The sequence below is a fragment of the Anthonomus grandis genome, chromosome 4 (genome assembly GCF_022605725.1).
Source record: "Anthonomus grandis grandis chromosome 4, icAntGran1.3, whole genome shotgun sequence".
Taxonomy (NCBI): Eukaryota; Metazoa; Arthropoda; class Insecta; order Coleoptera; family Curculionidae; genus Anthonomus; species Anthonomus grandis.
Genome location: NC_065549.1, coordinates 8069759 through 8096121, shown reverse-complemented (window position 1 = coordinate 8096121; position 26363 = coordinate 8069759). Strand labels below are relative to the sequence as shown.

Genomic DNA, 26363 nt, shown 5'->3' with positions numbered 1-26363 from the left:
AATATATTTTAAATGTCCAAGCAATACATCATATATTATTATCGTTAAATATATATTTATTTATTGATTTTTTGGTAAATTTTTGGTTTTGGTATATTTATCAACCGTTGGCTATGGTCAAGGTATATTTATTAAACTGTAGAATATACGTACATAATATACGATTCTATTTACAAAAGGGAGAAAATTTTGGCTTTTAAAAAAATTTACACGGGATTGTTTTTAAACTCCATTACCAGACTTCAAATATTTCATGAAATTTTTCTGAAAAATCACTGTTTTTTGTCTATATTATCCAATCTAATAACGCGGTGTTTATAGTGAATATTTATTTATCAAATTATATCAAATTTAAATAAACAGTGTTATTAAATTAAATGTTGAAAATATTATTTTCTGGAAAAACATTGTTTTTCATAAACACAACCCTTACCCCCCCCACCCACCCCGAACATTTGCCCAGTTAGAATTTTTTTTGAAAAATCCCTGTTTTTTGTCCATAATATCCAATCTAATAGCAATGTTTTTACATTCAATATTTATTAATATACGTATAGGTAATTATATAAAATTTAAATAAACAGCTGTGTTATTACATTAGATGTTAATGACGAAACCAGCTGGTATTCATGCGTATTATTTTGGAAATTTATGCCTTTTCAAAAAAAAATTCTTACTGGTAAGTTGTGTGGGGTGGGTGGGGGGGTAAAGATAAGGATAATGAAAAACGGTTTTTTTACAGAAAATAATTGCCTGAGAAAAAATGCTTATTTAAGAATATTATAGTTGATAAAAAAATCTATAGTTTTTGTATCTTTACTTTTCTCACATAACCTTAAGGTTTTCAAGTAAAACGTAAGAAAACCCTATTTTATTTCTCGAAAGCATAACGTATCGCTTTGAAAATTACAGTACAACTACTTTGTTATATCTATATCTATATATAATATAATCTATTTTCTTCATCTTCTCAACTGCCTGGAAGAAAGAAGAGAATCTTCCTGACAGTTAAGATGTATTAAACCATTAATAATGCATAACATACATGGATATGACTGCCATTTATTTATTACTTTTGCAAATAGATGTAAGGACTCTTGATGAAATTGAGGTCGATTTATTAAAGTTTTGATTTTTAGGAATTAAACGAAAAGTTATATAAAAAGGAGAAAAATATGCAATTTTCACAAATTTGATCAACACTAAATCAAAAATGGATAAAATTTCTTTCTTTTTAAGCCACCAAAGCGAATAAAAAACTCCCTTAACAAAACTTGGCATAAAAGACTGGGCGACTGACGGTCTGCAGACAATCCCGATTTAAATCCACGAGAGTTCCGCAAATAGCCGGACGCTCTTTGAAAAATGATACATCAGCTGCGGACCACGCTATATTTTCGCAACAACGACAGATAAATTAAGAGAATACGGGTAAAACAACGTAATTGTGACCGATTAATGGACTGTTTTGACGTATGGGACGTCTGGAAAAAGGCCCATTTATACAACGTAATTTACACGTGAATTTGTTAGTACAAACGTCCCAGTGAGTCGGTTAAATGACGGTGAAAGAACGTCGGGAGGGGCGACAGGGCGCCTTGGGTTAGTTAAAATTTACTGGATTTGATGACACGTACATTAGTTTGCCAGAGTGTGGGGTTAATGGGCCTTAGGTCGTTAGGAGGTTAGGGTTATTAACTATGTTAAATTACTTAATGTAGGTAAACCATTTTAATAAGTCTACATACCAAATAAGAGAATCTTAAGATGTACAGTTATATTATCATTTAAATTTTTAAGGCCTTGGAGGCACAACACCTAATCAAACATACCGTAAAACGAAACGCCGAACTCACTTGTCTTTTGTTTGTGATGTTAATGGATGCGACACCACGCACCTGTGTGGGTGGCCGAGGAATTTTTTTTTTTTTAAATCTTTAAATAGTTGAGAAGTTTGTGTAGTGTTTGATTTATTACTTGAAGATTTACACAGATTTTATTACCTATTTCGCATCTAAAAATTGCTCTTTACTATTGTTTAAAAAAAGCATAACCTAAATGGATGTTAGATTTTCTTTTTAATTTTATAATAAACTGTGGCATTGCAATTTAACTATCTAAAGAAAGAGAGTTTCTGGAATGAAAGTAGTAGTATTAATAATAATACTTTTTTTTACAACAAAATCAATACAATAGCCCAAGCAAGTAAATATGTGAAATATAAAACTATACTAATAATATTAAATCACATTATATATTTCAAATAAAAAGAAAAACAGAATAATTGTCAAGTATGGTGGATTGGTAATAAAAATAATATTAGGAACAAGTACCATTGATTGCATTTTACGTCTATTCTGCATATTCAACCACTTAGTATCGTGTAGCTTAAGTAACACAGGATCGTATTTTTTTATTATGTAAATAAATCGCAAACAACTTTAACCTTTTTGTTAATAAATAAAATAAAAAAAAAATTCTGAGCAATTTTTGAGTTCTGAGCATTGTTCACAGATAACAACTTTGGTTCAACGTAATTACCTTTATTAGAAAATCGATTTTCAGTGTTTTTACCGACCTGAACTTGTTTAAACTAATTTCGTTTATAGATAGAGTAATGTTCAAGTTTTGTTAAAAAAATGACTATTCTTACTTCACGTATTTTAATTTCTGGAATTCCTCTTATTATAAGTTTATTCTAATTATGTATCTTTTGTGTATGGTTATTTCGCTGACTGCTGCATTAAATTTTTGTTTGTAGAACTGCAATTTAATTTTTTAGGTGGTGTAATGATGCCTTTATATTTCAAGAAATTTGCAAAAATTGCAAATTAATTTCAGTTTCTCTTAACTCCAAAATTTCCTTATTTTAACATTTTTTTATCGAGTGCTTGTTTCCAAAAAAAAATTATAATAAATAATAAAATAGTTAAAAAATATTTATTTGTTATTGTGTTAATAATACATAATTTAAGTGGGTGCTACTTTTCTATTTTTAATTCGTTTCTAATAACAAGCCTACGATTTTTTTTGATTGCAGAAATTTAATGGATATCAGCTGATTTTTTTTCTTAGAATCATTTAAAAAAATATAATACCTTATATGCAACATAAACAATACGATTAAATTATATTTAGGAATGCAATAGAAGCACGATTAACAATTTATCCATATTATGTTTTACATTTTTTATTTATCGGATCTACGTAGCTTTTGCTAAATTAAGAATAATATAATGATAAAATGCATTACCTAAACGGGTACCAGTTACCGTTTTCTAATTGAAGCAAATTACGTAAAATATTAAAAGTTAAATTAATTTTTAATTAATTTATATTTTTATTATTTTTTTCTCTTGAAAAATTACTCTTTGCGAGAATACATAATTTGAATTTAAACTTATTTTCTTTTATCAGTTATATATAAATAATTTATAAAATATTTATTTTTCTTTTTTCATTTTGTTTTAATAACATTCCCAAAATGCTTAATTTAAAAGGATACGAAATCATTTGTGTAAATTAATTTTTTTCTAAGCTAATCCTATTTTATTTTATTTTCTTGATTTTAAGAAAAATAACGTTTAGATTTCTATAAATAATGCATTGGTTAACTGTGTAGCAATTCCTTGTACTAAATTTTTAATAAAAATACCGGATTATTTTTTTAGGTAAAAATTTAATTTGAAAAATATTTTTATGTAAGAAATTTAACTAAAACGAATAATTTTTTTGGTGAAATTTGTTTGAAAAATTATTTTCTTTCTTCATTTTCCTTCTAAACTAACCCATCTATTTTACATTTAGAGCAACTGCTTTTTTTATTTTAATTTCCAAATAATCTATTAAGAGCTGCACTTTATCCGAACTCTAAAATGCATAACTTATGAAGGTATTAGTTTTTTTTTTAATTTTAAAATTAACTATTGCATCAGATTCCATGAGATTTTGCAATAAAACTAAACTTAAAATTTGCAAGTTGCCTATAGTATTTCTTAATGATTTTTATTGCATAACTTTAATGGACAACAACTGATTCTTTTTTCTTAATAATTCTAAAATATTTTTATGTTATGCGATAAACATTAAAGTTATGCAAATAAATATTTTTTTTAAATATTATAGGATTGATAATTAAAACAATCTAAAAAAATAGTACTTTTTTAATTATGCATTTTCACCATAATAAGTTTTGACACCAGGGAATTTTGGATTTAAATTAATATAAAATTGACATGCAATTTTTAATTTTAATTTCATTCCAACATCACTTTTTTTTAATAATTATAATGTAATGCATTTTTGGCTTCTTTCGAAGTAAAGTAAACAAATTATTTTAAAAATTTGAATATTATTAATTTAATAAAAAAAACAAAGTAAAAACAAAATTAAACTTTGCAATAATTATTACTTAACTACATCCTATAAGAAATTTAAAAACTGGTATGGTATCCATTTAAGTTATGCGTTTTTTGCGCAATAATTTTTTTTTGTTAAACCAATAATAACAAATTAAAGATTAATAAAAAATTATTTTTAAATCTATCTAAAATCTCATGTTTCTATGACATATTGGAATAAAAGTAAACGCAAAATTTGCAAGTTGCTTACGGTATTTTTTTAATGATTTTTTATTGCATAATTTTAATGGACATCAACTGATTCTGCATTTTCACCATAATAAGTTGACACAGGGGAATTTTGGAGTTAAATTAATATAAAATTGATGTGCAATTTTTAACTTTAATTTAATTTAATAATAGCATTACATTTAATTAATAATTATAATGTAATGCAACAATGCATTTTTGGCTTCTTCGAAGTAAAGAAAAAAAATTATTTTAAAAATTTGAATATTATTAATTTAATAAAAAAAATACAAAGTAAAAACAAAATTAAACTTTACTATAATTAATACTTAACTACAACCTATAAGAAATTTAAAAAGTGGTATGGTATCCATTTAAGTTATGCGTTTTTGCGCAAGAGTTATTTTTCTTTGTTAAGCCAATATTAACAAATTAAACACTAATAAAAAATCCAACTGTTAATTAGTGTATAAATAATTTATGTTTATTACAAATAACATTAAAAAAGTCTAATATTTTAATTAAAGAGCGTAAGAATGAATTTAAAAATAAAAATTATTTTATTAAATATTTAAAATTATCCATATCAGCCATTCGAAAAATGCAAAGTATTTTGCTAGAAAGTTAAGAAAAAAATTTAAAAAACTTAAATAAAAAGACATAGATTGCTTTTTTTACTGAAAATTAAAAAACGGGTATTGCATACGATACCACCTAATTAATGTAATTTTTGTCAGGCCAAAAATGTTAAATTCAAATCCGGTGGCGGTAAATAAATATTTTAATTTTAATATATTGGGCGTTTACCAATTTTTAGTATAAAAACAATATTAATCAAATAAATCAAATACTAATCTTAGTGATAATTACTTACATTATATATTTAAAAACAACGATACTTCAAGTGTAAAGTATAAGTCAAGTGTAAGATGACATAATGTACGTACCTGGAAAAAATAAATGTGTTGAGCAACCAATTTTCTAATTATGGTATTTTATTTAGTATTTAGATATTTTGATTATTAAAAGATTTAAACATTTGTAACTAGTTAAATTATTATTTAACAGCTATTTATTATATTTGGAATATTAATACGCATTGTGTATGTCACCCACTAGCGGAATATAAATGTGCTATTAACTGCTTAAACAGATAGTAAAATAGGATATTTGGAAAGGTATAAATACTATAAATACTACAGGAAAACGTAGTTTGCAACATACAAATCTGTAAGTGGCTGAAACACTCCATAATACAGTGCTAAGTGGCTCTAGCACTCCACAATAGCAATAAATAAAATAATTGCTCTGCAAGTGGCTCAAACACTCCACAATACAGAAAGATTGCTCTGTGGCTCAATCACTCCACAATAAGCAACTTGTTGGTAAATAAATCTACGTTATATAGCCATTTTAGGTAAAAGGAAAAAGATGATATGCAGCTCTAGCACTCTGCTTTTATTAAATGAATTATCTGTAAATATTTTATGTAGATTAAACAGGTTTTAAATGATTTATGTCAAATATTATTATTATCTTGTAAAACACATATATTTAAAATAAAATGTTGAAATGTAAATAGCAACAACAATAAAAATAGGAAATAAAAAATAATGAAAATTGTAAGTATAAAAATAATCCAAAATAAGGCACAAGCACCTAAAATAAATAATATTCACGCACGCTACTTTTACTTCAAAAGTCAAATACCTTTTAAAAAGATCTTTTAAGCAATGTTTGGATCTCAGGGCTCTAAGACTGGATGTTTATAAGATCGAACCTCAAGTATGGAATTACTCTTGTATGGCTTGTCCATAAATTCTTTCTTAATCTTAATAGGTATTGCGGCGTTAAAAGAAATAGGACGAAGCGTTAAGTCTAGTTTAATATTTTTTAAAGAAAAAAAAACCACATCTTACATTTATTTGCACAAAAGTTGAAATTAAAATCAATATTTATATCAAATTAAAAAAAATATTTAAGTAGTGGCTAAAAGATCAGAAACATTTTAGTTAAAAAAGTAACAACTTTCAAATCTCTTTACCAAAAAGGTTAAATAATTGACAATAATTAATAAATACACTTAAAATTAAAAATAATTTACTGCTTGCATAAGAATTAAAAAAAAACTGTGTTGGTATCCATTTAAATTATGCATTTCTTGCACAGTAACCAATAATTTTTTAAACCAATAATAACAAATTAAACATTAATATAATAAAAAACCCAACTGATAATCAGTTAAACTCGACTCTCACTATATATCATAAATATTTAAAAGTCAAGATAATTAAAAAAAGTTTATCGTCGGTCAAATCTAAGTTGCGTAGGCGCTAACCCGCCGCGCACATTTTGCACTGTAACAATTTTTAATTACGCTCGTTCAAAGTTTTTTTTTTCTCTCTCTTTTAAATAAATCGGTACACGTCACAACGTTTTAACTATTAAAACGACGGTCATAGCTGACGCACTTTGTTTTAATTTAAACGATGCCAGCGGATCAATTATACGGTAATGCTTTGTTTATAGACTGGGGCCGCCACGACCACCCGATTTGTGCCTCATTAACTTTTTTATGAAGACCTTAATGTATAGGGTGGAGAAAGAGTGTTTTCATAGATTTATTTGTAAAAAGGATGCATGCACGTATCCGTTAAAGTTATGCATATTTTATAAGAATATCATTAAATTAAAACTGAAACTCACCTTTTGTGTATCGGTAATTTAATAAAGGTAAACCGTAAGCTAATATTATTAGTTTCAACATAATTATATTAATAGCAACAATAAATAAAATATAATCTACTTAATTGAGTTTGGTAATATCGCTATAGAATGTTAGGTATTATCGGCTAATAAACTATAATTAGGTTGTCAGCAGAAACAATGATTTGTCCTTTCGAATAATAATAAAACCGTAAAAGAATGTATCGTACGATACCCGATTAAAGTCCCGATAATTTATTAGTTCGATTATCTAATGTCGGAGATTGTTGTTGCATAATGAATCAGAGAACGCGCATTTCCCCGAAGATTTAGATAAGTCAAAGTTTAGTTAAACAGAGAGCGATTATAATCGAAATTTAATCAACACCAGACTTACGGGGGGAGAGACACGCCTAGATGCGGAGAGATAACTTATCTTTTAATTATTTTTTAATTCTTCTTGGTGGTTGATAAATGATCTTATTTTATCGCCGCCGAGTAGGTTGTTGACTTTATGGGGTGACGCAACACGTGTTGAGCAACATTTGTAGAAAAAAAATTATTAGTAAGCATCTGCCAGAAGATTAACTTAAAACTGTATCCAGACATTAAGCCTGGAAAAAATCTTAGTTAAAGGATAAATTACCTACAAAAATTTTATTCATTCCTTATAAAGAGACTAACATATAAAATTGAGAGTTTATTTAGGGATAATCACCTTAAATGCACCATTATTCGGGGAGTATCATATAAAATTGGGCCAATAAGAAATTTTTAAATTTACAAGACATTATATTTGCCTCTATTGTAAACATTCTTAACTTTAAGTTTAATCGTTATAATACAGTGGACTTACATATGCGAGAAATTTTTCAATTCACAATTTTTCTTTTAAGGTGGAAGCTGAAGTAATTGAATTAATGAGGTATTTACTTAGCAATAATGTTACATAAAAATAGGATAATAAGTGAGGTAATAAACGCAATTTTTAGGGCAAAAAAAACATAAAAACGAATAGAAATATGATTAAACGTGTATAAATAGAACTTAAACCAAGGGTAAAATTGTAAAAACCAGGTTTGTTGAACCAAATAAAGCCTTTATATAAAACTGAGTTAGGAATTTGACATAGATATGGTTAAATAATATTAATAATAAATAATAATTTAACTTAAATATAAGCAAATACAGTTCAAAACAATAGTTCAAAATTGTCTATCAATAGTTTTAAAAAGCTCTTTTAAAATCTAGGAACGATAGAACAATAGAAAATTTATTATAATACTTTACAGTGAGCCTTAATGTTTGCAGATGATGCAGAAGAAGAATAAAACTCTATTGATATCATTTGAAGAATTTGTCAAAGTAAAATCTGAGATTATATTATTAATAATTCTGAAAACAATTATCAAATTATATTAAGAGCTATAAAGGTACTTGGATTTGTTTACAGATCTTTGACTGATTTTTCATTATTTATTTGTGGAATGTGAGTAAAAGGAGTTTGAATATGTGTGCTTGCTATTATCTAATCGCATGCGAATTGAATTTGTGTATGTGTAATAATCAGAGTAAAGCACGTTGTGAATTAGGTCAGAAATTGAAATTAAGTACAGGAGTGCCTGTAAAAAAATTAAATCATATATCACTTATGGAAGAGTAAATATATCGGTTTTTAATAGTAATTGAGGAATAATTGGCTCTTGGGATTCTTTGGAGGCTTTTATAGCATATTCTAAAAAAAAGAAAAACTCCCTATAATAGGAGTCGAGAAACTGGAATTTTAAGTACAGGAGTGCCTGTAGAAAACAATATTATTTATCACTTATGGAACAGTAAATATATCGGCTCCCAATAGTCAAAATAAAAGAATTATTAGCTCTTGGGATTCGCTAAAGGCTTTTTTAGTATTCTCTGAAGAAACCAGTAAAATCCCTATAATAGGAGTCGAGAAATTGGAATTTTAAATACAGGAGCGTAAGAAACAAAATCATTTGTCGCTTAAGGAACAGTAAATATATCGGTTCCCAATAGTCAAAATAAAGGAATTATTAACTCTTGGGATTCTCTGAAGGCCTTTTTAGTGTCCTCTAAAAAAACAGTAAAATCCTTGTAATAGGAGTCGAGAAATTGGAATTTTAAGTACAGGAGTGCCTGTAAGAAACAAAATTATTTATGATTTATGGAACAGTAAATATATCGGTTCTTAATAGCCAGAATTAAGGAATTATTAGCTCTTGGGATTCTTTGGATGATTTTTAGGTACTTCTGAAAAAAACAGCAAAATTTCTATAATAAGAGTCGAGAAATTGGAATTTTATGTAAAGAAGTGCCTGTAAGAAACAAAATCATTTATCACTTTTGACACAGTAAATATATTAGTTTTTAATAGTCCAAATTAACGAACTATTAGCTTTTAGGATTCTCTAAAGGCTTTTTTAGATTCCTCTGAAAAAAACATCAAAATTTATATAATAGGAGTCGAGAAATTGGAATTTTAAGTAAAGGAGTGCCTGTAAGAAACAAAATTATTTATTGCCTATGGAACAGTAAATATATTAATTCCTAATAGTTAAAATTAAAGAATTATTGACTCTTGGGATCATTTGGAGGATTTTTAGGCACTTCTGAAAAAGCAGCAAAATTTTAATAAGAAGTTGACTTTTGTGAAGCATTTTTTTTAGTCCCAAAAAAATATTTGATTCTAATTTTTGGCTTTTTCCTTTAGGAATCATATGGGTTATTTCTCTGTTAGCTATGACTTTCGCCTAGATATTTTGTAATAAAAAAACAAAATACAAAAAATTTGAAAGTTACACGCGTATGTAAAGCTATAAAGCAGAGACTTCGCAGGTTTCTCCTAAATTAACTTTCCCATTAAAGTTTTAAAACTTGATAGCATGTAACTGATAAACTTAAATTAACATAAGAAAAAAAGAATTTTTTTTTGCAACTGTCGACCCTTTACTAGCATTACATCATAGAAATCATACATCACTTAAGTGAAAAAATGCTACTGGAGGATTATTATCCAGGGCAAGCAGCTCGTGGAAAAGGGAAAAGGAGTGGCACCGATGAGTCCCGACGTCGTCATGACCTTGGCCTTCCAAATCCGACGCGTGTTTGGACCCGAAACCGTCTCCTCCCTTCAACCCCTCATCGGCGGCAAACAAACTGTTGCGGGGGTAACAACCTCGTTCTACACCCCCGACTCGTGTCACGGGCGTTCTAGGTCAGCACATGGGCGGCGGAAAACTATTTGTTTTTTTAGAACGTAAAATGATTTATTTGTCTTATAAGGTCAATGAAAATAAGTTGGTGTCCACTTAAAATATGCATTTTTAAGAGTTTTAGTTTAGTTTAGAATAGTTTAAATACAGGAAAAGAAGACACTTAGTTAAAACCACAATAATAAATGCGTGTGTATCAGATGAAACAAAATGATCATACTCGACTATACATACATCTATACTAAAGTAAAAAGTTATCACAAAATAAAAGTCGGTACTATGAACTGTCTGAGTGAAAAGGCACATGGATAAACTTTTATATAGAGAAGAATGCAATACAAAAAAAATAATTGGGCAGCAAGTACAAAATAAGTTCTCTGTACGAAAGAAGAAAAACACTACATTAATTGAATTATTTTTTTACTAGATATTTCTTTAAATTTAAATTCGTCGAAATTGAAGCGGCGAAATTCATTGGGTAGTAAGTTGATCAAGCTTACTGCATTATATTAAAAAATGGTTTGATGTAAAGGCATTAAAGACTTTGTTATATTTCTTATACTATTTCTTAAAATATTAGAAATTTTAGAAGTTTTTGTATAAAATTACATAAATAATGATGTTTCCAAACATTTTCCATTTTGAGGCATTTTAAATAAATTATTTTGTAAGAAATGTGATGGCGTTTCTTTATATTAATAATAAGACCATCTGCGTTTACGAATTAGCGAAACGACTATATCAAGACAAGGAAAATAAATAAAATGGCATTAAAATGTTTGTAATAAAGTTTTAAGTTAAGAAAGTATAAACTCCTTATGTTTTAACATTTCTACATGTGTAGTAAAACATAATTGAAAGCCTATTAATATATAATCAATTTAATATAATCAATGTAAAATTTTATATATAATATATTTTAATCGATATAATCGATTTAAAATTTCAAAGAGTCAATAAGAATAATATGATTCCTACAAAAACTATTAATATTGAATTCATATTTTGATTATTCAATATTTGATCCAAATTTACTTTCCAAATTTTATCAAAAATTTGGATTAAAGAATTAGCAAACATTTATTGAATGCATCATTTGCAGGATTTTAAATGTAATTTTTCTTAATAAAAAGAAAATAATATAAAAAAAATAATTTACAAAAAACATTTCGTATGCATTTAAACTATCGTTTTTTGGAATTTTTTTTTACAATTAAATTAAAAAAAAAACAAATTTCATTATTTGTAATTTATGAGAAAAAGAGAATTAAACACATATTTATTGTTAAGAAATAAAACTAACTAAAAAGCTAACAAAGTTTTAGAAAGAATGAAAACTAATTAGAAATTATTTATTTAAATAAAAATATTTCACATTATTTTTTTTTAATAAAATAAGATAGTTGGTACATTAAGTAACGCATTTGAAAATTATAGTATTAATTTTTAATTAAGGTAAATTATTAATCATGGTTTCATTGCATTCTCAAGTATTAATACACTTTTTTTATAACAAAAAAATTACATATTAAGAAATAAGTTTTATTTTGTAAATACAATTCTCAAAAAAATTGTATATCGTATAAAATATATTACTAAAATATTTACCAATTACCTTAATAATTAAATAAACTGTATAATTATTTTTATCAATTTTTCCACCAACATTTTACAAATTCTTCTTTGTTATTAATTTTTTGATTTAACTTATTGAAGTGCTGTGTTGTTAATTTTTAAATTATGACGTACGTTTGTCTACATTTGTTAAGTCATGATATTTTATGTTTTGACCCCTTTAGGAAGAGAGTTTTTTGTTACTTTTGTTTTTTATTATTTATTTTGAGTTATAAATGTGATAATTCTAGTGTTTGAAGTTTTAAAGTTATATTCTTTAGATCTTTTAGGTAGCACTGATGACGTTAGCCGAAAGCACTTTGCTAGTAGAAAAACATATACACGTTATACAAATCGCTTCTCGCATTTTATTATTATCTAATATTATCATATTAGTAAATTGATAACTTTTATATGAAATATAATATATTAGTATTTTACCAATTATTAAGAGCTATTAATTTTATATTACCTTTGTGGCACAAAATTGCTAAAAAACCACTAATATTATTATGCAAAAAATGCATAATTTAAATGGATATGATACCATTGTTTCAAATTTTTTGTTAAAACCGTAGTTTACTAAACACAAATTATTTTAATTTTTAGTTTGTTTTTAAATATCTCATATAATCGATTTGAAATTTTAGAATTCTTCCTATTTTTTAAATTAAATAAAATTAATAATTAAAAATAAGTTTTATTATTGTTTTTTTTTTGTGTCTCAAAAATGTTTTATGCTTCTTGCTAAGTGAGATGGATATGGAGTTAAATAAAACTAAGGTTTTAGATTTTAATACTGCCTACGTTTGGCAATATATTAGACCATCCTCAGGGCGAAAAAAGTAAAAACCTTTTGTCCATAAATAATATACTCTACCGTCATACAAAGGGTAGTGAACTAGAAACAATGCTTATAATATTCAACGGTCTTTTTGCCTCAGTCCAAAACGTAGTGGAACCAATTAATGACTTAACCAATTACTAATTTCTATCCAAAGAATACATAATAAAAATTATGATGCAAAGTAAAATTATGATAAAAACTAATTAATATTAACTGAAAAAATCATTCTTTTAATAGTAGCATTTATTACTGTGTAACTATTGATGCATAACTTTAATAGAAAGGATGTTACTTATTTTAAATCCTTATTTAAAACAAAGTAATTAATTTTTTTTAAATTAATTTCAGCTTCAGACAATTCAAAGTTAAATGATTTTTTATTTCTTCCAGGCACTTTAAGTATTTCTTTAACTTCTTTTGATCAATTAGTCACTTCTGATTTCTTATTTTTAGCAAGTAATTTTTTACTATTTGAAGTCAAGCAATTATTTCAAATAGGAAAAATGCTTAAACATAAAAAAAAACCAGCCAACCGATATACTATAATTTTATTTAATTACAGATTTTAATAAGCTTATCTTTCCACTAACATTTTTCCACCTGATCCGATCTGACTCACATTATTATTTATTTCTTTTTATAATTCTATGTCATAATAGTTTCGTTTTTTCCCACCGCTGAGGTCATTGAGGTGAGTTAACTAATGTTATAATAAATAAAACTCATCGGAGATAAAATCCTTATAAATCATGAATTTTTGACTACCGTTAATAACCGATTATCACACAAAGTCGGCTTTCAACCTTAAATTAAAAATTATACTTATTTACATATTTTTATACGAGTAATTATTTATATATATATATTTTTAATATCACCTAATTTATTAAGCCATAAAATCTTCTAATAATTCGCTTTTTTTTGCAGATTTCCTTGCCGAGTAGGACTTCACAACAATATTAATAAGGTAACTTATGGATTATTTATACATAAATTAAAATATTCACAAATTCTCACTCTAATTAAAAAAAAAAGACATTAAGTGTCACAAGTTTTATAGCCCATAATAAAATGCTTCTTCCTACGACCCAAGCCACAAGACCCTCGTTAGATAAACGACCATAAAATTTTAAAAAATTACGCTATAAAATTTGGAAATGTCATATTTAATTCTCCGTATGTCACCCGATACGTGCCGAAATTTCGTATAAAGTAATAAAAAAAATTGTATGTCAACATGTCCTCCGAGATCAACCGATTTAAGTCTACCAGACTCATAATACAGATGTATAATAAGGATATCGAGGATTATTATATGAACTGTTTGGCAACTTAGTTGAACGCCTGAAGTGATTTTTACTGTTTTTTTTTATTAAGGAATTTTAGTGTTGATAATTAGCACTTTATATATACTGGCTTTATCATTATGACCCCTTTAGTTCTTGAGCTTTTCAACCTATAAAACAAAAAAATATATATATTATAATTAAAGGTGAATCATGACCATTTAAGTTATGCAACTTTTGATCGTTGTTATTAATAGCAGAACTTATTCCATTATTTTATTGCAAAGATTTTTATTTGAAACACCAATGTAAGTTCTTGTGTATTCTTTGAATAATTTACTTTCTTTATCCTTATAGAAAATCTATGAATTTTTATGATCCGTTCACTTTTTGATCTTATAAATTTTTAAACATTTTTTGTTTTAATTTACAAAAAACTTCGCTCTTAAATTAAGGTTATTCATATGCATTTAAATTATGCATTCTCATTTTTTCTCGTGATTCTAAGTAGTTGTAAATTGCTGATTTACAAGCAAGGGTTTAGGGCCTAAGCATGTAACGATGTATTGATTACCAAGAATTTTTAATTTAATTTCGATTTACCAAACATTGAGTTTAACTGAAAAAAATATTGAGAGTTTCGATGAATATTAAAGCTAAGAAATCCGTTTCGAGGTTATGTTATTCCATTAATTGTAAAAATTCTTTGTATTTATTGTTTAAAAAACAGAAATTAGTCACGCTTTTAATCTTTGTTGAACTTGTTACATTTGAGTTATGCCCTTTAAATAAATTTGAATTTTATTCATAAATCAAAAAAAACTTTAGTGTCAGTATTAAGTCAACGAAGGACTACTCTAAAGTAACAAGAAAATGTATATGTAGGTACTAAAGACCCCTAGAACAAAAAAAATCCGACGTTTGGCACCAAAGTAATTATCCCATGGGCCTTTCCTACATCCAAATAAATGATTATTAAATAACAGCTCGTTGTTTCAAATACCTGTACCCACATATTGTGTTAATCCCATACCATCTGCCTGGTGATAGGTAACTCTTAAGAGCTCTTAACGACGACATTTTCAATGTAAGCAAACAACACGCGACAACACGCGGTCGTCATAAAAAATGGCGTTGAAACCCTATACAAGACAAACAGCGCTCTTGAAATTATACAAATGTACGGTGAAATCGCTTCTGACATAAAATGATAGAAGTTATTATATCTGACATGCACCATACCGGCACAAGTGGGCCGTTTTACAAGAATTTTAAATCGTTTTTATTTAAATTTAATGCGTGCGTGTCGGGTAGTGTGACAAATTTGTCATAAATTTCGTACGCGAGGTGTGTAAAATTCAATTTTTTTCTTGTTCTTGAATAAATTTCATTAATTAATCCGGCTACGCCCTGGTCGGCTTTTTTTCTGTTTAGGAGAAAATTAAAAGCAAAAGGAATACCGTGCAAGATTTTCTAAATAGCTGATCGGTAATGATATTGATTTATGTGCGCTTAGTTGGCGCTAAGCGGGTATTTTGGAATTTTTAATTCTGTTGGGAATGTTGCACAATGCGTATAAAAAGATTAATGAGGGACGTGGATGGAATCTTTAATCGGGCCTCGTCTTGTATGGATTAGTTTCACGAGATTATCTTGAAAATTATATTTACTAAATTTGCCGGTTCTTTAGGCGGAAATAAAAAGCACCTTATAGAGAAAAAGCATAGCAGAAAACCTTTTGAATATTTTTTTTCACTTTAATTCGCATAACTTAAAAGGATATATTTTACCTTTATAATAATGCTAAAATTTCTCGTACAATATTTGGTCATTATCTCTTGCTTAAGAGCTAAAGTCTAATTAAAATTACATTTAATAATAAAGATGCAAAACTTAAGTGGATATGATCAACCGTTAATTATAACTTAATTTCTATTGACAAAACTTTTGTTGTGAACATGTAATATAAATTGTTTTTTTTAAATAAATACCATGGTAAAGAAATAGTGGTGAATTTTTTTAAAAAAACCTCTAGAAAAGAAAACTTTATTTCACTACGTTTTAAAAAAAAGTATTCATAACTCCTAAACAGGCATGGAAAAACCACAATAAACTCAGCCCTTGATTTCTTGATGCTTCTCTACCCTTAAGTCAAAATTACGATGCCTAACTTGTTGAATGCTACATATCTGTTGGATGCTAACTAAATTGGATGCTACATATCTTGCCTTTGATTTTATTATAATTTAATATAAAAGTAAAATATCTAAGAAAACAACGACAGGATATTAGTAAAAGGTTTCATAAATACCCCATACAACGAGTTGAGAAACACGATTAAATATTACACAATTTAATGATGTTTTAAAGGATTTTAGTAGAAAGAATTATTTGGGAGTGCCCAGAAGTGTAAATAGAATTTCCTTTATTAGGTGTATCTCTATTTTTACCAATCTCAAATTAATCAGATTATTAAAAGAGATAAAATCTTCCTTTTGCTTAATTTTCAAGATTTATATGAAAAAAATTAGTAGTATATTCCTGGTACTTTCACGTATTTTTTCTTTATATATCCTAGGGAATTTTTGCTTTTTACAGGAACACAATGTCGATTAATTTAAAATAAGTGGTTTGCCTGGAGTGTTTTTACTGAGACTTTTCATTATCCATAACCATCACAACATAAATAACTGTTAAAAGTTAGGATGCATAACTTAAATGGTTTTGATTTACCTTTAATTATATATTGTATTTGAAAAGAAAGCAAATTGTTGTAATTTACTCTAAAATAAGAAAGACCTTTGATAGGGTTAAGCATTGTTGCAAGTCACTTAACCAAAAAAATGAGCCTGATAATTAAATTAATTTAAGTTTTTCAATTATCTGTCAAATAGCCACCAGTATATTGAGATTAGAGCTACGAGGTCTGATTATACGTAACTCCGAAGCATTACTTTTTGCAGATGATCTTATGATGTATATGAAAGTTAGTTCTGAGGAAGACTGTGCCAGTTTATATGTGAAGAAAATGCATTTATTTTTAATATTAAAAAATGTTTTACTGTGTCTATAACCCTCAAAAGGAATGTTGATAAATATATAATTATAACATGCACAGTATAATGCTTGGAGAATCCCTTAGTGAGGACCTTGGAGTTGTAACAGATTGCAATTTAGCATTTACGGAGCATATTACAAACATGGTAAATGAGGTACATAGATCAATTAAGAATTTTAATGTTGGCTGTTGTTGCCATAACTTTATTCGATATTATTTGCCTTTAACTATGTATTGTTTTTATCTATAGTGATTTTAAATAAAAGTTCAGAAACCCAGGAAGGAAGTGAAAATTCAATAAATGACAATAAAACTCAAAAAATTACTGCATTTAATATAAAGATGTTTTGAAGAAATATTCACAACTCTTAAATAGGAAAATGAAAATATTGAGAAAGTCAGGTCCTAGAACTCATGATCTTCTTAGACACTCGGCACCTTAAAAGTATTAAAAAAAAAGACAATTTAAGGTTTGACGCATAACTCAATAGGATATGAATGCTTATTTATTTAAATATTTTGCCTAAAATTAGCGTTATTAGGAGATATTTAAATATGTAGTCAAAAATGTCATATAAGTTAAAGTATCTAATAAAACAGTGAGGGAATAACAGTAGAAGGTCTTATAGACCCTAAATGATAGAATATGTCACAATTAATTGGTTTTAAAAGAAATAATTATTTAGGAATACTCAGATTTCTGAATTTTATTTTATTTCTATCTTGTATTAATTAATAAACATGTTATACTATTATTTTTGATAAATGCCTTAATATATATTTTTGGTAGGGGCAAAGTGTTTGGAAAACTTATTTGGCAATTCAATTTATTATTTTAGTAACTTGTATTTAAAATATTCGATAATAATTTGCAAATATTGTGTTAAAGTTAAATTTTTTTAATTCAAGTAAATCTCTAGTTTACTCTGTGTATTCTTCTTATTGCTTTTGTCGTCTTATATTCTTTATAATGTAAATTATTTGAGGAACACTTAAGAAAATGCAATTTTCATTCAATAGAATCATGGATTAAATTTCCCGATTAATACCAGCGTTCAAAGTCCATCTTTAATTAAAACACCTATTTTCTCTATAATTTTAGTAAAAATTATTGTTTTATAAATTACAAAGCTCAGGAAGTTAAGCGATCATAACATCAAACCTAATAAACACTCCTGTGATAATAAAGACATATTTAAAGAATATCTAAGAGGAGTAAAGAATATTTACAATAATATGCAATTCAAATAACTCCTTAAACTTAATGAAAATCGATCTCCAAAATAATAACGCATAACTTAAATGGACATCACTCACTTTAATTTACTTAAAAAAATTATATAACCAGCTTATTGAAAGGTGTCAACACCAAAATCCCTTAATAAAAAAAACCACTGAAAATCTCTTCAGGCACTTAATGGCTTAATGGCCAAACAGTTCAATAATAATAATCCTCGACATCTTCTAAATTGCTAATTTAACCGACCCTGTATCTTAAATATTAACAAAGATACCAATAGTGCCGACTTGATCGAAGTTATTCAGTATATGTTAAAATATTCAAGAAAACTATGAGACAATAAGAGTAGGTGATCTCATAGACTTAATGTAGTAGTTCCAAAAAAATTATAGAAAATGTTACAATTTACTGATGTTTAATTTAAAAAGATTTTATCATTAAAAATTAGATGGGAATGTCTAGAACTCCAAATTTTATTTCATTCTAATCTAGTTTAAAAAAATAACTTTGATAGTTTCAATTATTAGTTACGAAACCCAAAGACGTAAAATACTGATAAAATGTAAATACATTTATAGGCTGTGAACATGTTTCAGACACAAATGTTTCCTAATAATTAAATAACAACTGAAAACTATGATGCATAACTTAGATAAATGTAATTCATTTTTATTTAAAGGAGCCTTTTCACATGCAATAATGGCATAAATAGAAATGTACAGGACAGTGACAGGACAGTATGGAACAGTTTATGATTTTTTGTATAGAAAAAATCGGTACCTCAACTGCCTAAAATTAATTAAAAAAAATAAGTATTTTAGTCTCATTAAAGATAAAATCACAAAATCTGCTTGTAGGGGATAAATACCAACTTTAACTCAACTTTAACTTAATGTACAAAATTCTGACTTTTTCAAAAAAAAAGAGTATTTCGGAAAAAAATACTTTAGTCATCGATGAGTAAATGACTTCAAATGCCTAGAATGTTTTTTTTTTAATTTTCCATTTGCAAAAGCCAGGCTTGGGAAAAAAATCCCATCAGAAATTAGGAGGCATAATTCTAATGGACATGGCTTACTTTTATATATTAATATTCAATTTTTGTTGAAACTTATTTAACTCGACTTTTTCTTCAGTAATACGACTTTTACGACTCTTGAGGACTAAATCTCCTTGTCCTTACAGAAGTTTAACGTACTTAAACTTAACCGTTAAGTTAGTAACTAACTACTTGAAAAAAAAATAAAAAAAACCTATTAACTAATACTCCCCAGGCATCGGGCTCGTTAAAAGCGAACGAGCGGGCCTTTTTTCTTCCCGACGAATTTCATGCGTATAAACAATTCCGATTTTTACCGCAATCCTTTTAAAAGCTAACAGTACTTGCACGCCCGCCAAGGCAATAAAATTATTCATACAGCACCAAAGACAATATAACCAATTCCTAAGCAAAGAAAAGAGGGACCGTCACAGCATTTCTTCATTGTTTACAATCCGACATCGAGACAAGACCTCTGAATCGCTCGTAAACTCCCAGACGAATTTATCGCCTTGTATATGTGACGGTTTGGTTCGCCTTCTGGTCACCGTCCCTAAAAGTCAAAACCCCGTCTCTCCCACACTCTCTCACGCTGAGGTTTAATGGAGAAAGAGATGGTGGATGACATTCCTTTAATATTATCGATGCAAGCTGACTCATCATTGGTTTTTTTTACGGTGTAGGTGGTGGTGCAGGTACCTTTTTCGGTTTGGTAAAAAAATCATCTTATTAGGAGCATACACTTACCAATTACCTTTTTAGGTATCATCTTTAAATAGTAGTATAAGAATACATTTTTTAAAGTATATATTATAGTATTTGTATTACTACGCCCTTTTTTTAAATTTAAACCACAAAGCAAAATCAAATAATGTACTTGTCTTTGTGATATAAAAATTACTATAATAAGCAAATTGTTATTTGTACCGCATTATCAAGTTATTATGCCAGAGTCTTTAAAGATGTTTGCTAAATTACTGATTAATTCTTACGTTCATTCTATACTTGAGTATGTCGATATTGTATGATACTCATTTACGAAATATAAAAGTGTTGACTAATGAGTTTTTTTTTAATTAGCCAATGACAAGGTGGCTTGTCCAGATCCATACTGAAAAAAACTAAACTTTCCGTTATCGCATTTGAATTTTCGCCTCAAAATTTTCATTTACTTGCAGACACCTCGTACAAACCTTCTAAAATTTTCACCGGTTTATTCAATGCGTGACCTATATAATTCTAAATCAGCGTATGTCGCTCTTTATCCAGATACTTTATTAAAGTTTAAAAATATTTATTTATATTTATGTATAGGGTACAATGACAATTTTTTGTTGATTTCTTTCCTTTATATATTCGTATAAACCATAACGTAGTTATTTTCTGTACAATTGTTTGTATTTATTTACCCTATAAGTAGCTTTATTACCTGTAAGGTCGTTTTTTGTAAATACGTAAATAAATATTTTTTTTGTTCAAACTAAAATCTTGTATACATTTCGACAAAATATTTTTTCAAAACAATTTTGTCAACAAAATTTTATAACGAGTTACTTATTTTATTGGGTATTACGTCACTTATAGCTAAAATCAATTTAGAAATTACGATCTCACACGCTCGAAAATTGAAAAGAAGAAGAAAATAGACTTATTCACGTATTTAAAAGAAATATGATTTCAAATCTATAATGATACCGTTCGATATACTTAATTTAATTTAAGTTTAATAGGTTTTAAATAAAATAACATCTCTGAGCTCGTTTCTTCTTTTCAATATCCTCCCTAACTTTCTTATGAATATTAAAATTAAAAAACGATAAAAACAACGAGAAGACCTAAATAAGTAATAAGTAACTCATTATGAATTCGTGTGTATGAATGCGATGTCTTAATAAAATATTTTTAAAATGTATTAAATTATTTTGTTATAAAGCATTTATAAAACATCTTTTACAGCGTGTCTATTTAGTACATTCTTCCTCCATTATGGCTGTATATTTGAAATAAATAAAAAGCTCCATTTTAAAGTTTAAGTTCAACTTTAGGAGGCTAGAGAGCCACAACTGCTTGTTACAGGATAAAATGATTTTTACATTCCTGATTTTACATTTTAGAATTGATCTTAAAAACTTAAGATAAAAGTGTAAAAAATCTTTTTATCCTATAACGAATAGCTATGAATCTACAGCCTCTTAAAATTGAATTTTTTGACGGCAGATATAAAATAATTTTATAAAGGTTTTGTAGTAAGTATTATATTATAAGAGCGAAGACTTTTTTGCTTTATTCTTGTTATAAACCTTGTGCAATTGATTTTTTTTTCTAGGTTTTCTAACATTGGCTTTTTTCTTTAATGAATTCCCTAAGTTAAAGTAGCCCTTAGATTTTTGCTACTTATGTAAAAATTTCTATAAACATGTAAGTTTGTATTTAATAAAAGGCTTTATTATTATTACACATGGCCTTTGAAGGTAAGGTGTAGATGCAATATTCTAGGAATCAACTGTACAAATCCGAATTTTACTGTCAAAAAACTAAAATAAATAAAAAAAGAGCTCAAATGGATCTACATCGGGCAGTACCCATACAAAAGAGAAATCTACACAAGCAGTTCGCAGGTAGTTTACCGCAACCTGATGGCCGTAAATAACGGACGTCAAAACTGGACGTGATTTAAATATACGATAACGATCTCGTGGTAACAGTTGTAATGTTTATGTCAGTATAAAACACAAGTGGAATATTTTTATTGTTTATTGGGTGTTAACAAGACGTCCGCCGCCACTGATGACGGCGAAATCCGATACGCGCATTATGAAGTTTCTAATTTATATACTTAGAGCTATCATAATATTTTTGCTTTTAAAGAGGAAACAGATGAAATTCGAGACGGGTTTTGCAACAAAATATTGATATCGGATACTCGGGTTCCTGCTTGAAAAAAATTTAATGAAATCCCTTTTTTAGCAGTTATTAGTTAATTTTTCTCGGTAATTATAGTTAATTTAAACTGTTTGCAAAGAATACGTATTTAAATATCTAGAAAATTTGATTTACAGGGATTTAGAGCCATTTTAAGATAACTGAATTTTTTTTTTTAATTCCAGACAGTTAAGATAATTTTTTATTTATTTTCTTAATTATTCCAGGTAGTTGTAGTCATTTTTGTTATCTTTTATAGCAAATAACCCATAATTTTTATTTGTTTACATTAAAAGTAAGATAACGAGCAGAAGCTTTATTAAGCTTTATTTTGCAGCTGAGGAAGTCATAATTATTATTTTGTATATTTAAGACGGGTTTTCAAGCAACTTGGCAGTCATTAATTAATAAGTCTTTTTTAGAATTCTTCAGATTTCTCGAAAATATTTTTTTAGAAATTTCACTTTTTTTTTTAAATCATAGTTCAAATACCTAGAAGATTTTTTTTCAGGAATGTTAATTTATTTTAAAATAGCTATAAGTGAAGTAAGGGTGGCTTTTTTGGTAGTTGTGACAGTTATTATACATTTTTTCCTAAAAGTGAATTTTATTATATTTTGTAGTAAATACGTTACTTTTGTCTTTTCTTATAAGAAATAAAGTAGAAATATATTTTTAGGCAGTTAACAAATTTATAATTTTTTTCCTGATAGATAATTTTTTTATTCTTTTTTTTTAAATAGTTATTTCAAAATTTAATATTTTTTAAAATTATTTCATGCAGTTAAAGTCATTTTCTTCATAGCAAATTACGCATGGTTTTTATTTTTTTACATTAAAAGTAGGATTTTAACTGCAGCTTACTAGACAGTTGAAAAGGAAGCAAAATTTAAATCCCTTAATCTTATAAAAAAACTATTTAATAAAAATAATTTTAATGGAATTCGAGAGATAATGAATGAGTCATTCGAGGATATCTTTCAAAGTACTGGGTTAAAAGATTTTGATGATATATTAAATTTTTTTTTTAAATTCTTGTTAGTCAAATTAGGGTTGTTTTGTGCTACTAGCTTTATCAGAATCAAATGTTTTGTTGACTGTGTAAGGCTTTACTGACGTGAAACAAAATATAAGTCGTAGTATCTTATAAAAAAATATCGAAACAATAAATAATGAACGAATTTTCAACAAACAATTTAAAAGGATGCTGTCTAGAAACTGATATTACTAAGCAATTTAAATACAGAAATTCAGTAAGTATGTGTAAAAAATAAATTAATTTAGTTTTATTTAAAAACTCTAAAACCTGATGAAGATGTCATCTGATCAGAAGCAACAGCAGAAACCTCGTTCACACAGTCATTACGAAATATTCAAAAAATCCCATAAAACCCGTCGAATCGACGATCATGCCGATATTTATAACCGAAAAATTTGCAATTACAATGCGCGGAACCCCATCATATTTACATAAAAAGCAAAGCGAATGGGCAGAATTTAAAGACGCATGTAGGTGTCTTTAAGAAGTCTCTCTCTCGCTCGTTTTACTTTATTTAATCTATATGTATCGGGATCTGCACGCATTTATATGTATGCGCCCCATTTACATAACACACCAGGCCTTTGCCACTCTGATATTTTATTGGTTGCCGATTTTCCAATCGTCGTGTTCCACTATGCTTTGTTTACTTTCACCATGTTTGAGAATTGACGTGATATGAATATTATATTTGGACAAGAGTTGTTCCCGTATCGATTTTCTTCTTTTATGAATTATCAACTTATTGTCCTTAATTTGTCTGGACAAAATAAGGAAATTCTTCATTGCACTTAAGTTACAGCTTAGCTGCAAGATTATTCTTTTAATAATGCATAACTTAAATGGATGTGATTGTCATTTATTTATTTTTTATTTTGGCAAATAGATTTAAGGCTTATTAATAAAGTTGAGGTGAATTCTTCAATATAATTACGCATAACTTGTATAGTTGAACAACTTTATTTATCGGCGATCTTTCAAAAAAAAATAATTAAGATGTCTTGATTGTCTGAAAGAAATTTAAAATGCTTTCTTGGCAGTTAAATTACCGCATAGCTGCAGAATGTTTTTTTTAATTTAATAAAAAATAATGCATAATTTAAATGGATATGATTGCCATTTATTTAATAACTAATTAAAAAAAAAACGTCTATAACGTCTATAACGTAATTGAATACCATTTAGTTATTTTACCATTTTTTAAGGAAAGTATTAATTTCCTTAACTGCCTGGAATAAATGCATAAATTAAACAGATATAATTGCCAATTATTTATCTAATATTTTTGCATATTTTAGCAAATCCTTAATTCAAGGATCCACGGAATTTTGGTAAATCAAAATTAGCTTTTTTGGGCTTTTTTTGACACTTTTTTCGCTGTAGATCAATCGTATTTTAATTATGATTTTTTTGAGGACTATATCAAGTTTTCTTTATTTTTCATCGATTTTTCATAGACAAAAAATGCTGCAAATAATATAAAATAATTCTTCTAGGCATTTGAGGTTTTTTAAAGAAAAACAATTTTTGAAAAATAAAACTGCCCTTAAGGTAGTAAAAAATTACTTACCTCTACTAGGAAAAAATTTAAGCAAATAGTGTTACTACAAAACAATTGTTTCCACTATCAAGAAAATAGTAAAGAAGAAATAATAACTAAATTAGTTGCTTAGAATCCTGTTTTTTTTTTTAAGCTTTTTTAAGCTTTAACAGTATTACTCTTATTAGTATTTATTATTCTATTAGTAGTAAGTCTTAAAAAAATTTGTCGAATAAAAGTAAAGTAAAATAAAAGAGAGAGTATATTTACGTCAAAGAAAACTGACTATAACAGAAACTGAATAATTGGTAAAAAAGTGTAAATGTTATTAACAAATGCGCATTAAAATTATAAGTAATTCTGGAGTAAAACCCTTTTAGACATAAAAAAGGGTTTTTCGTATCCATTTAAGTTATGCATGACTTTAATTAACTTAAAAGTGTTATATGGCGCATATTTATTATATTCTATCTATTATGCATATTTTACCCTAAAATTGATTTAATTTCGTTGATGTTTATAGAATTGTAAGCAAAGTTTTAAATGACAAATAATTTCTGAAAAAAATTAATATTTATTTTATATTCAGGAAAAATTTAAAATAAGTTTTCTTTGAATTTTTATGTAAAATTTTCCAAACTTGAAAAGAATTATTAATTAAATTGTCAAAGAAAATTTTAATTAAATTTTTAGGTGCAAAAAATAATATAAAAAAATAAAATTCCTAAAAATCTTAAGTACTAGGCGATTTTATTAACAAAAATTAGGTATGATAGAAAAAATAAACAATTTTTAGGCAACGTTTTATAATATTAGAATTTTCAAAGCTCAAAAAAAAATCGATATAAATTGGGAAAATACAGGATATTTAAGAAAATCCATGTATAAATTGTAATTTTTTATATAAAAAAACTAAAGGTGTTGTAGGGAAATGTTTTAAATAAAAGTTGTGTGAAATAAGATATTTTAAAATTTTTTAAAAAACAATAATTTTGCATATTTTTTTCAATTTTATGATAAAATTAAATCATGATAATAATATTAAAAATAATAATCTTTATTTAGCATAAAAAAACTACATATAAATTACAATATGTTACAAAAAAATCTATCAAAATGTAAAACTTTCATATATCCAGTACATATTAACCTACTTCAGTCATCTTTTTTGGCGTATTTTTATCCTAACATTGATTTAATTTCTTTTATATTCAAATGGATTGTAAGCAAATTTTTCATTAAAAAACCATTTT

General features: G+C 26.7%; 1 protein-coding gene across 2 annotated transcripts in view; it reads left to right on the top strand.

Moving 5' to 3' along the window:
- Positions 1-26363, top strand: part of LOC126735310 (zinc finger and SCAN domain-containing protein 10) — a 129489-nt gene that overhangs the window by 37106 nt on the left and 66020 nt on the right. For both annotated transcript variants that reach the window (XM_050439259.1, XM_050439258.1), the window contains exon 2: positions 13914-13953. The gene's annotated coding sequence lies outside the window, so the exon portion shown is untranslated. The remainder of the gene's footprint in view (positions 1-13913; positions 13954-26363) is intronic.